We start from the raw sequence: 13,955 nt of genomic DNA on the forward strand, positions 1-13,955 counted from the left end.
TATATAATATAGTTTTCTTATTAGATTTATATTTATATGATTGTGTGCGTTGCAGTTATTATTTTCTATTACCTTATTGTTTCTTCTTCGTATTATTGTAAGCTTGGTCTATTTATTTATTTTTCTTGTATGTTAAAGGTGGGGGCTAAGAACCTCCACAAAATTATCCAAGAAAATAATAATTTGTGGTACCTCTATCAATATGTGTATAATCCATACCAAGAGAATAGTGTTCATGAGATGCATTGATGTTGTCAAAATGATTCAGAAATATTTTTTTATAAATATTCAAAATTTGTTTAGGAGAAGAAACCAAATGATTGGGCCCATCATTAAGACATTCAATATGCATCTTATTGTTGTCAACCAAATATTTGAATTCCATGTAATCATGTGTGAGATGTGCATTAACTTTGTTGGTTCCCTAGCCTAACTCTAATAACCTCTAAGAAGTAATTGATTTATATACTCAAGGCTACAAGGATTATGCCTAATCATCAAGAGAATACACATTTATATCCTACACTTTGGGCTATACAAGGTGAAAAGATTAGACAGTTTCTTAAATAAAAGGTGAAAAGATAAGACACTATCCTGAATAAATAGTGAAAATATTAGCTAATTCCAAAATTGGTTCAATAATGATAATTGGCCCAAACATTGGGATGAAGTCACAATGGTCCTCATTAGATACATAACTCTATAGGGGAGGTATACAAGAATAGTCATTATGAGCACTATATCACTTTTTTATGTTGAGGAATTTTGAACAATGTGCTAGATTGATATTTCTTTTCATTATTTTATATTCATTAGAATAGTCATTAGTTAATGTATTATTAGGCAAGGTTGATATTCCTCTTCACAAAAGGCTTATTTTATATAATTTTGAGCTTTCTAATACATATAACCCTTCCTTATACCATAAAATAGTTAACCCATTCAAATTACCTCTAGAAGTTGAATGAATACTACTCTTAGTAGCACTAAATGTATTTGAACTACTCTTAAATATAAAAGACCTTGCTTTGGTGGTAAAGGCTCCCCACTTGTTATTAATCCCCAAAACTATCCAAAAATTGTAAAGGCAAAAATATTGTGATGAAGGGGCTTTCTTCTAGGTGTTATGATGATTCTAGGTTGGATGATCAAATAACCTCCTTCAATGAAATTAATAAGAATGACTCTACTCTAAAGACTTAATTAGAGAGTATGATAATTTAAAAATTAGGATTCAATCCATTAAGGAAAGATTTGAACTACAAAATAACATCCTCAAGTGGTTCTTGTACCAACTTTAATGATAATTTAAAAATTAGGATTCAATCCATTAAGGAAAGATTTGAACTACAAAATAACATCCTCAAGTGGTTCTTGTACCAATTTTAAACCTAAAATCCAAGTTGTAGGAAACAAAAGTTGATCAACATAACAAGCTTATTGAAGGTGATAACAAGAGGGTGATCTTTGACTAGGACTTATGGATTGAGATTTTTTTTAACATATTCAATAACTAGGAAAATTATCACCAAAAGGTTTTTGTTTACTAAATTAACCAAGAGAATCTTAAAGGAGACTTACTAAAATTGTGGATTTTAGTAAAAATATAATCAAGAACTCTACTACTTCTATATTTGTCCTCTAGAATGAACTTCAAAAGAGAAAAAATAAAGCAATTGATGATGAATTGAAGTCTCTAATCTAGAGGCTAGTATGAAGGATGAAATTCTTGAGAGCTCATTCAAAGAATATAATAACTTCTTAACAATATAATGACATGCAAATATTGGCCTTAAGAAGCTAGTAGAGCCTAAGTAGTCCTTGGTTACTATGGTTTTCTTGGTTGTTCCTCTATTTTTAAATATTTTTACTACCTTTGAGATCTTTTTTGAGGTACCGTGTTTTGTGTGACCCTTTGTTACTAATTATTTGTGTCCTTTTATAAAAGGGTTAGTTCTCTTTCAAAATCTCGTTTCTTACCTTAATATAAAATTTATATCGTAGGAACAAAATATTGTAGAAGGAAAACATGGAAGATATGACATGTGAAAGTATATAAGAACCATGAAGCACTTCAAATTTTAGAAACTAGATATGTAAGAAGCATTGAGAATATAGTAGAGAAAGATGCGACATGAATATTAAGAAATTAAAGAGTAGATAGAAGAGTGTATAGTATATAAAAGTAAACGGACAATATGAAACATGACAAAATCTATGTGCATGAAGTTAGGAATTTTGAACACTATAGTAAATGCCTATATTATTTATCATCATTAATCATATACAAAAAATAATTATTATAAATTAAGAAGTAGGAATTTAAGTGGGATATATCTAATAGGGTGGTTGGGAATGGTTCTTAGTTAGGTCAACATGAAAAATGTAAAGTATATGAGAAATGTGAGGTTTAGCAGGGATATCAATGTATTGAGAGTGAGCTATGTAGCCAAGATCATGATAATTGGGATTTTATTTTATATGAAGGGATTCTAATATGCCTTGGTCATGGATGCCTAACCCATTTCCTTGACAATGCATGCTTTGAAATATATTTTTAGCAATGGGATACTTGTTACTTTTGAAACAAGATGCTATTCCATTTTGAGGAGTATATAATATGGAGGGAATGATAAGCTCATTGAACTAATTGGATTTGACGAAAGTTGATGAACCTAGTTGATATGTAAGGGGTTTGTGAACATCTTGGGTCGAGGTGATTGAATCTTGAGGAGGATTAGGATCATGAGGGGGATTGGGAGGGATGTTAGGATCTTGAGATGGATATGGAGGATTATGACAAGGAGATGAAGGAATACTTTGATCTTAACATGGAATATGATCATTAGATGGAGTGGAAAGGGTGCTTTGCTCTTGATTTTGAATAGGATCATTGGAAAGGATGAAAGGGAATACATGATCTTTCTTAGGAAGTGGATTATAAGTGGGACTTGGAATGATACTTTTCTCCTAAGATGGAAGGATCTTTGATGGAATGAAAAGGTATGGTGGGATCATAAGATTATAGGGAGATGGGGTCTTGGTCAACAATTGGATGGAATGGGAAAACTTTTGGATCTTGATCTTGATTCATTTTAGGACTTGTTTTTTCATACTTTGGATTATCCTCTTGACATGGGGTATGAATTTGGATATGCACAAGGAATTCTTGGCTGGAGTCCATGTTTTGGCATGATAGGATTAGATCTCGAATGAGACTCTCTTGAGTGGATTTGATTGGAGATGGAGAATATGGTAGCATTGGTTCTAGGATTTTTGAATTAGGGGAGGGATTTGTATAAAAAATAGGATTAAATCTTGGCTTTCTATCGTAGATAGCCCTCGAGGGTAGACTCAAAAGTTATCATCATTGAACTCATTGTTTGATGGAGATGGTGGGGATTGTTTTTGTAAAGCTTTAGGGGATGAAGGAATGGTGGGAGAAATGGAGGCTTTGTTTTGGGATGACCCATTGCTAGACATAAGTGGATGATTTTGATCATGCTTGGAAAAAGTATCTTGACATATATGCCTAATTCCTCATTAGGTGAATTATTAAGATGTTCTTCAATAATAATGTCACCTTGATCAATAATGTCTTTAATGAGATTATTCAATTTTAAGCAATCAAAAGTTTTATGTCCTTTATTTTGACGATATTCATAAAACTTAGAATCGTTCCACTGTATGGGTTTAATATTAAGTTCAAAAGGTCTAGCCTCAAGAAGTGAGATAAATTTGTTGGCAATAAGTTTTTACAAAGTTGATTCCATTAGCTCTCCCAAAGTTGTAAATTTTCTATGTAGCTGATTAGTTGGTTTTGACATTGTCCTTTAGGTATTGACTTGGTTGTTTGAAGTGCTAGGTGTGCATGTGGACTATTGGTTGGGTAGAATGTTGTTTTCGGGGATATAATTTGGATGTGTGACTTTGGGGGTTTGGTCTAGATGCTTTGACTTCCATAACTATTGTTTCAAACCAATCTATGAAGTTTGGGTTTGGGTTGTATTTGTTGTTGGCAATTGACACTCATCGGATTCATTTTGTTGTCATTGATGACAATAAGATCAGATGGAAGTCATACACTAGCATTAGGAGGCATTTACCGATAGACATCAGCATTGGAGTATCCAGGGTTACACACCAACACCGACACCAACACTGACATCAAGTACTTCAAGGAAGCCAACATCAAGGAAGATTTGTTTAGAAAATCATTTTGTAATTATTGTCAAGGACGACATTGGATATCTTTTGTAATGTATTGTAATCCGACATAAGGAATAATGTTTTTAATGGGTATATAGGTCAGTTTGCTAGGACATTTTGATGAGTGTGACATAGGCGAATGATAGCAGAACTATTGATGCAAAGATGTGTATGCAGATCATTTGTATGCAAATGTTATATCATGCAATTATATGTAAATGTTTTGTAAGACATTCTTGGAGGGAAGGTGATACCGGTAGTAGTGTTCAAGGCTTATGAATTGGTACAGAGCAGAGCTAGAACCAAAACTCTATTTGGCATAGCAGATGCATTTTGTGAGTTCATTTTCATTGTTTTACTTCAGCAAAAGCTTGTAGTCAGTGAGACTCTTTAGTGATGAGTAGTGTGCTCTAGGTAGTGTGCCTTCCTGCATGTGCAGGCCCCCATTATATGTAATATCTTTTCATATGACTAGTGAGCTGATATTGTGGGTCACAAATCCCACCATGGTTTTTCCTCTATGAGGTTTTCCACGTATAAATTCTATGTGTTATGGTGTTCATTCATGTGGATGGTTTATTTGCTTCAAGTTATATCTTTATTTGTTTACCAGTTTATATGTTTATGGTATAAAAGGATAAAATCTTCTTACTGACAGAACACTTATTCACCCCCCGCTCTTAGTGTTCTTGGATCCCAACAATTGGTATCAGAGCCTAGTTCCTCGGAAGAAGTTTAATAGCTTGAGGAAGATCCTGAAACCAGAATCTTTGAACATGGCTATTACGAAGCAATTTGAGATGGCTCTTGAGGATTATGATGCTGAAAGGATGAAGAACTTGAAACTGCAAGATGAATTAAATTCAGCTAATGAATTCATCCTTGTTCTGCAAGAAAGGTTATCATCAACTCAAGCCAAGATAAAGGAACTTTTGCAAAACCCAGATGATGAGGAGAAAAATGCACTTAAGGAACAATGTCAGAAACCGAGTCAAGCAAACATGCTCATGAAAAATGAAATGCAAGACCTAACTATGAGGTTATCAAAAGATATTGAGGATAGAAAGAAGAAGGAAGATAATCTTGTTATATCTCTGAAGAACAAATTTGATGAATGTGGCAGATTGACTCATGAGAATAATATGTTGAGAACTAATTTGGCACACTCCTGGAACAATGAACAAGAACTTGAAAGACAAATAACTACTCTGAGAGATGATTTGACTACTACAAGTGAGTATAAAGAAACATCCAGGATTAGTGCTGCATAGTTGGATGACTTATTAAAAAGATAAAGGCAAATTGATGATTCTAGAGGACTTGGATTTGTACAAGGTGAAAGCTCCGGTACTGCAAATGAAGGTCAGACAACCGGTATGCAGAACTCATCTAAATAGAGGAAACCAGTAAAGCAATCTAATGCTTATAAATTCAATAGTAGATGCTTTGTTTGTAATAAACTGGGGCATATGGCTAAACAATGTAGAAATAGAGCAAATCAAAACTATAATTTTGTTCCCGGTCAATGCACAAATTGCAAGAAGTATGGTCATAGATCAGAAGATTGCAAAATGAATGTTAAATGTCATGCATGTGGAAAGTTTGGATATTTTGTTAATCATTGTAGGTCAAGGAATGACACCGAATATGTCAAAGCAATTCAAAAGAATAATGTTACATGTTATGCATGCAACAAAATAGGTCATATTGCTAGGTACTGCAGAAGCAAGACTCAACCGATTAGCAATGATAAAGATAATGAGAAAGGAAAGCAGAAGGTAGATTAAATACAAGAAGATCACACCAAGAGATGGGTTAGAAAATCTGAAGAAACAAGTGGAAATGCAACAACATCGGTAACTCCACCGATAGAATAGAGCATTCCTGCACTGACAGGAAATTCCACCGGTAACTGAGGCATAGGCCTTAGGGGTTGGCAAATTCATTGCAAATCTTGCATATTCCCCTAGAGGAGATCAAAAGAGATCTGATAGTTGAGTTCATCATTGTTGAAGGTTCACTTGGCATAAGACTGTGATACCAACATCTGATAGGGAAGATTGTGAAGCATTTATAATAGTGAAAGATTAGGATTTTATTCACTGATATAAAGGGAAAGTGGATTCATTTTCACTCACCCTGCATTCAAGCATTCAAAGTGAATTAAGAGTGAGCAAAGGCATTTTGAAAGGATTTCAAGCAGTTATCTAAGAAGTACTCAATCTTCCACCGACGTTCACTTTTAGGTATTCTTCGAAAATGGCACATCGATCTTCAGCTCCTACTTTTATTGCAAATCCAACCATTGTCGAAATTAAGGATAGGTTGAGGCCCGTATCCAAGGAGGTTCCCCTGATTGCTAAGAAAGAAGACTCTGCGGGAGCATTTTCTAGGGTTCCTGATGGCGTGATGTATGTTGAAGATGTGAGGGCATGCATTCATTGCACCCTGGAGGATCTAAGCATAGAGGAAATCAAAGGCAAGTATCAATCCATGATACTGGGCAGCTCCGAAACCATCAAGCCAGAATACAAAGCAATTGAGGATCTAGGGTTAACCAGTATTCTGTACATACCGAAATTCGAAGATGAGATCATTAGATACGTTCTGAGTAGGGTTCACAATGAGTTCATCTGGCTGGATCGACCTTACATGATCACCAAGGAGGCTATTCAAGTAGCCACCGACTTACCCAAAGTTGAACAAGAACCCGACAAGAAAATTTCCAACGCGGAGGTTGAGAAACTCACCGGTGCAACTCATGATAGCAGATCAATAAGGATCAATACAATCACCGACACTAATGTGAAATTTGCAAGCATGATAATAGGTTATAAGGTAACTCAATCTAGTTGATTGAATTCTATTGCTAGTTCTTGCATTCATGCTCCATATCAGATGCTGAGTGAAGAGGGGAAAATAGATTTGAAGGTCAAATGATCAAAACATAATGAAATAAACATGCAGAATGCTAAAATATCATTAAGAGACCATTTCACCTTACTATTTTACCTTCTCCTTCGGATTGAGCTTGATGAAGTGAAGGCACCCCTTGATAATGCTCCACTTGATGTGCTCCTTTGATTGCTGGATGTGGATGGCTCTCCAATGTTGTGCACAAATGGAATGGATTTGAAAAATGATAAGAATGAGATGATCAAGTTGCCAAGATGATTTCCTGGGCTCAAAAGGGCAGCATAAACTTACTAGATTTCAAGATGTCCAAATGAAGGGATGGAACCCTTTATTTATAGGAAGAGGAAAGAAAAATAGATGGCTAGGATGAATTCGAGATGAAGGGCTAAAATTTACTTGTGAGCTCACACAATGTCCAAGAGAGGGCGTGGAGACCAAGAAATATGCCTTAAAGGCATTTCGTATCCCCACACTCCACAAGATGCATTGGAGGAATTAAAAATTCTCCAAACAAGGATATCATGGGGATTGGAGGAATAAAAAGGAATTAAAAATTCCTTGGGAGAGGGGATGCCTAGAGGAATGTGTGATTTCAAAAATCTTACATTCACCTAGGAAAAGAGCATTTGAAGCTAGTGGCTGGATGAAAAGGACAAAAAGTTGACTTTGTGGCTAATCATGCTGATTAACCATTAACGACTCATTAGGAGGGGGAATTAGAGGAAATGTTACATGGGATTGATATTTGTAGGAGAATTTGACTAGGAGAGAGAATGAGTGGAGGGAATAAAAAATTAGAAGAATAATGTTAAGTGAGTTTAGGGAGTTTCTAGAAGAATGAATTAAGAAGATGATTTGTAGGAATCATGTAGGTTAACTAATTAATTGAAATTAATTAGCTAAGAGGAAGATTTGCGAGAATTTGATTTTTTTAGAAGAATAAAGAAAGGGATTGATTTATTAAATAAATCAATCATATGCTATAGTGACAATATTAATTATATTTAATTAATATTCAGAGGAATTTGAATTAACATAATTAATTAATTAATTATGCGAGGAATTAAAAATAATTAAAATAATTATTTTTAAGTGTCTACACTAAGGAATGGTGCAAAATATGATTTATGTGAATGGTTGAGGAGTGAATTGATGTCAAACCTTGGAAAGATCAAGTGAGTTAAGAAAGGAACATTTAGGTATAGAAATCTGATTGTTTGTTTAATGCTTTACTTCCTAAATGAGCTACCTATTCTAGGGAAGAAGCGTTGGGCTCATGACATACTGGTAGGAAGGCAGATCAAGGAAGAAATCACCGGTCTTGGTACTGGCAGAGATGCGAAACTTTGGGGTTATTTCAAAACATTCCAAGAAAACATGAGGCAAAGGGAGAGGTTATCAAAGAATGTTGTGGAGAAGTACTCCACTAATATCTATTTCATGGTGAAGACCGATGAAACCCTCATGGAAGCAGTTGAACCAAGGACCATATGGGTTACATAACTCAGATATGAGGTGGATGATAACATTCTGGACCTCTATGCAAAAATGTTGCTAGTTGCCCCATTGGATGACAAAACAGAGCATTTTGGCACGACAAAAGAGAAGGCCTTTGAAGTCAAAATTGGCTTCAACAGGAAGAGAAGGGAGAAGAAAATAGACAAGATGTCTACATATATACATGATGTAATTCACAAGATAGACACTCAACTGGGTTCTGGATCCAAATTGTAAGGTCCACAATCATGTCTATATTGGGGAGCGGGAAATCATCTTTAGGACAAGCTATATTTAGATCTTGGAAATTTGTGCAGATGCGGATGCCCCCAGCAGGTTTGCCAATAGGTACAATGTTGGAGACCCATTCAACATAATCTATTGGTTTGAAAAATTCTGCATCTAACAACTTTTGGAGTTCCACCTTGACCAAGAGTGCAATATGTGGGTGCATTTTGCAAAATTTTTTTTTACAGGTTTTGCATCTAGGCGAACGATGAGATTGTGAACCACCAAGGTAGGGTCCAACCCTGGCATATCGGAATAGGACCATGCAAAATTGATTTTTACCTCTGTAAGGAAGTTGATGAAGTCTTGTTTCTTGATTTCTGTGAGGGATTTGGCAATGAGCACATTTTTCGGAATGACCTTGGTGCCCATGTTGATGCTGTCTATTTCTTCTATCAACAAATTTGATTTGTCCTGTGGAAGGTAACCAATGGTAGGGAGGTCAAATCCCTCATTGTCAAGTGCCTTTTCCAGGTTTTCACTTTCAGATACGCCCTTTGTTTTTATTTCTTGTTCATCCAAAGGCACCTCATGGAGGTTTTCACCTAGGGAATCATATCTTTTTCTTTTATTATTTTTTTTGTGGCTAAGGGTATTGACTTGACTACCAAAGTATCCCTTTTCATGTAGCTGAATACCCTTGATTATGCTACAATCTTCCATATTTTGCACTGTTAGGAGAGCAATGAGAGCATTATCGTTGGCGCAGATATCTAAAGTGGGTTTGTCTCGTTGGCCCCAGTCAATGAGTTCAGGATGGACAAGATATAGCTCATGTGAAGTGGGAGGGGTTACGGGGGTGATGGTATTGATGTGAGCGTCCAAGAAGATATCTTTCTTATATTCATAAGGCATTTCATGGAATTCCTCTTCGTCAACACTTTCGATATCCGAAGAAGGACTAGAAGGGGCACCAGCGATAGTAATCTTAGGCACCGAGGTGTACCCCAAGCCTTTGTTGTATTTGTAGGAGATAGGATTTATGGGTATTTTTCTTCCTTTCTCCTCTGGTCCCAAGTCGTGTCCTTTATAACCCATTTTTTCAGCTATGGTAGATGCTTTTGGGTACGTTGCTTTGGATATTCTTGTTGGATCTTCATCTTCTTCCTGGTACAGCCATGAAGAGATATCTGTTTCTGGCTCTCGTTATCAAGTGGGCCCCATTATTGGAAGGTGGTGTTTTGGCATTGCATGACTGATTTTGGGTCCTTTTTTATCTCTTTTGGTTTGCCAAATGACTTAGGAGAGAGAGGGAGGTTGCCTATTAATAAGACGTCCTCCAATTTGTATTCTCCACAGCCATTGTCCAAGATCTTGATTTGATTATATAGTTGGGATGATGTGGAGGCAACATTTGATATGTCAGATGGAGGCATTGGCGAGGGTCTATTTAGTGGACAATGATACAGATGCTTCCCCTCTAATAATTTGCAATATTGAAAAGGTTGGGGATCACCTTTGATAGTGATCTCTCTTATGTTATAGGGGAATTTGATGCATTGGTGATAGGTGGAGGGTACGGCCTGCAAGGAATGAATCCATGGCCTCCCGAGGAGAATGTTGTAGGGGAGGTCAAGGTCTAGTACTTGGCAAGGGGTTTCAATTGTAATGGGGCCCACTTGAAGAGGTAAGGTGACCACGCCCTTTGAAATTCTTTCTGCATCATCATATGCCTTTATTGTGATCCTTCTTGATGTGTCTATCAAATCCTCAGAAAGTCCCAATTGTTTTATTAATTTGTATGTACACAGATTAAGCCCAGATCCACCATCTATTAGGATACGTTTGACCTTGTGCTTGTGGATAAGAGCTTCGATGTGCAAAGGTTTGTTATGGTCTTCATCCGCGGGAGCATCTTTGGAGTTAAATATAATGTGTTGCTGGGCAGCAAGGTTTCCAATGAGGGCTTGGAATTGGGTGGCGTTGATGCTATCTGGAATGCATGATTGGAGAAGGGCTTGTTCCAAAACTTCTTTATGGACCAGGGAGGTCTTGAGAAGTTCCAAAATGGAGATCTGCACGGGTGTCTTCCCAAGTTGATCAAGGAGGTCATATCGGCGGGTGGAAGACATGGGTGGGGGGTTTGGTGGGGGAGGAACTCCTTGGATGGTGACTCTTCCTCAGCGTGTAGTTGCATTGCAGTCATTCTAGAAATGGGAGGTGGAAGGTGTGGTGCCTTGAATGACTATCTGAGCAGGATTTGGTCTGCTTTGGGAAGAAGGAGGATTAACTCCTTGGATGGTTATGACATTGACATTATTGTCTGCAGGTTCAATGCGACCTACCAAAAAATCAAAACTAGTTACGTGATTAGCGTAGTCATAACCCATTGTGTTAGATGATGAGCCTTTTCCTTTATCATGCTTTGAGAAGGGTTCCTAGTACATTTTGAGTTTGTCATTGTTATTACCAGGTTTTGCATTTGCTACTTCAATCTCACCTCTATCAATTAGATCTTGTATGTAGATCTTCAGTTTGATACACTTTCGTGTATCATGTCCCTTGATACGATGGTATTCACAATACTCATTTTCATTATACCATCTTGGTTTAGGTTGATTGGGGTCAAATGGGCGAGTGATTGGAAAAACCACTATACCTACTTGGACAAGTTTTTGAAACACCACTTCAATAGGCTCAGCTAGAGGAGTGAAATCTCTTGGAGTCCTGTTATTCGATCGGGGTGGTCGTCCCTGGATTGAGACATTGTTGTGAGGTTTTTGTGATTGATTTTGGTTGTTGAATTGATGATTGTTGGTGGTGGATTTTGGGGGAGCGGCCACGGTTTGGACTTGCTTTGCATCAGTTATACCATCATTGACCACATTTTTGTTTTTGGACCAGAATTTTGGCTTGTCGTTATAATAAGAGGAAGAACTTTGTGTTGATTTATAGCAATGTTTCAAGGTTCCTTCCTCCAACAAGACACATTCGAGGGCGAGGCCCTTATCTGTCAATTTTTGGAAGGATTTGATACATTGAGATATTAAAGGTCTTGAAAGTTCAGGCACCAAGTTCTTTTGGAATAGCTCAATTTGATGTTGTTCTGGCATGTCCCAGTGGAATTTCTTGATAAGATGTTGCCATCTTTGTAGGAAATTGGCGAAGGTTTTTCCGGGCCTTTGTTTTGTATTACATAAGTCCATCATAGATACATCATTACCCATGTTGTATGCATAGTGGGCCACAAATTTTTCTGCCAAGTCTGGAAAAGAGACAATGGAACCTCATGGTAAAGATGAGAACCATGCCAAGGCGTCTCCCGTGAGACTCTTGGGAAAGAGTCTGCAAAGATAAAGGTCACTATAGGAGACTTCTTGGCATAAGATGTGGAATTCTCATACATGGTCATGGGGATCTCCTTTGCCTTCATACTTGGCGAATTTAGGGATCTCAAATCCTGGGGGATATGGTGCAACTGATGTAGACAGGTTGTAAGGACAAGGGCAAAACTCTTCGAATGAGTAAGTTTTCCTTTTATTAGTCCTTTGTTTCATGTCCTTGATGATATTCTTCATGTCTTGAATTTCCTTGATGAGGTCTTGTTGTGGACTTTGATATTGATGAATTGTATTTGCCCCAAGAATTGGATGAACCAAAGAAGGTGCACCACCGCCAATATATTGATATGATGAGGAGGTGGGAATGTGGGATGTGATGACCGATGTCACTGGGGTTTGAGGGATAGTTGGTTGTGGTCTGCCAACTGTTGTGACGGGATTGAATACGGCCCGGATAAAATTTGCGACATTGTTGGGAGGAAGGGAAGTTTGTGGAATAGAAATTTGTGGTTGAATAGAAGGAGGTGGTATAGAAGTTTGTTGGAGAATGGATGAGATCGGATTTGATAGTGGTATGGATGGTAAGGAGGAAGAAGGTGGGATGGAGACCACGGTGGGAGGTACTGCAGGTGGCATTGATTGAGCCTAGATGATTGATGGGGCTGCAATTGATTGAGTTTGAATAGTAGGTGCAACACTTTGTGTGGGAGCGAGGTCTCCTTGTGGTTGTTGGGTGAGAGCGGATCTATTAAATTCAGGTGGAAGTTGAGCTCCATGTTCAAGGAGAGTTTTCAGAAGTGCAGTAGGATTGTGTTTAATAAACTTTTCCATCATCTCTTGGTTATAAGAATCTGCTAGGAAAGTTTGCACTTCCAGACAAAGTTCATCTTGGTTAACCATGTCAAGATTTTGACTTTGATCTTGATCGCTAGGTTGCCCACTTTGTGTATGATCTTGCGTGGGATCTTCATATAGGACATCAATGTCCGACATGCTATATTGTTGTTCAACCATCTTTTTCTTTTGGGATTGAGTTGCGACCATACATGATATTTGTGATGAAAAGACTTAGGGAAAATGTGATGAAAGGACTTAAGAAATTTGTGATGAAAGGATTTAAGAAATTTGTAATGAAATGATTTAAGAAATTTGAGGATGAAAGGACTTAAGAAATTTGTGATGGAAGGATTTAAGAAATTTGAGGATGAAAAGATTTGAGAAATTTGTGATGAAAGGATTTAAGAAATTTGAGGATGAAAAGACTTGAGAAATTTGTGATGAAAGGATTTAAGAAATTTGTGATGAAAGGACTTGGGAAATTTGTGATGAAAGGATTTAAGAAAATTGAGGATGAAAGGATTTAAGAAATTTGAGGATGATTGATGAAGAAGGTATGGTAGTGATGGTTTAGAAGAAACTTGATAACTAGGTTGTCTTTGACATGAATACAACTTAATGGAGGATCGATTTGAATGACGAGTTGTATGAAGGGATACGACCACCCTGATTTGGATGATAATAGGTGTTTCAAAGGACAAACTTGAATGTTGACGTAGAGGATAAACTCTTAGCTTCTCTCTTGGGCTTATGAAAAATGGGACGGATAGAGTTTTGATGCAATTTTGGACTTTGTGTGGGTAATGACTTGGACAATTGTTTGTGTCTTGACAAATGTTTTTGCAAAGTATTTGGGGATAGTGATGTGTTTTTAGTCTACTCTTGGCAAGTATGTATCAAACAAAGCAAACATAGTGATCAAATGAA

Source organism: Cryptomeria japonica, chromosome 6 (assembly GCF_030272615.1).
Source record: "Cryptomeria japonica chromosome 6, Sugi_1.0, whole genome shotgun sequence".
In the NCBI taxonomy this organism is placed as follows: Eukaryota; Viridiplantae; Streptophyta; class Pinopsida; order Cupressales; family Cupressaceae; genus Cryptomeria; species Cryptomeria japonica.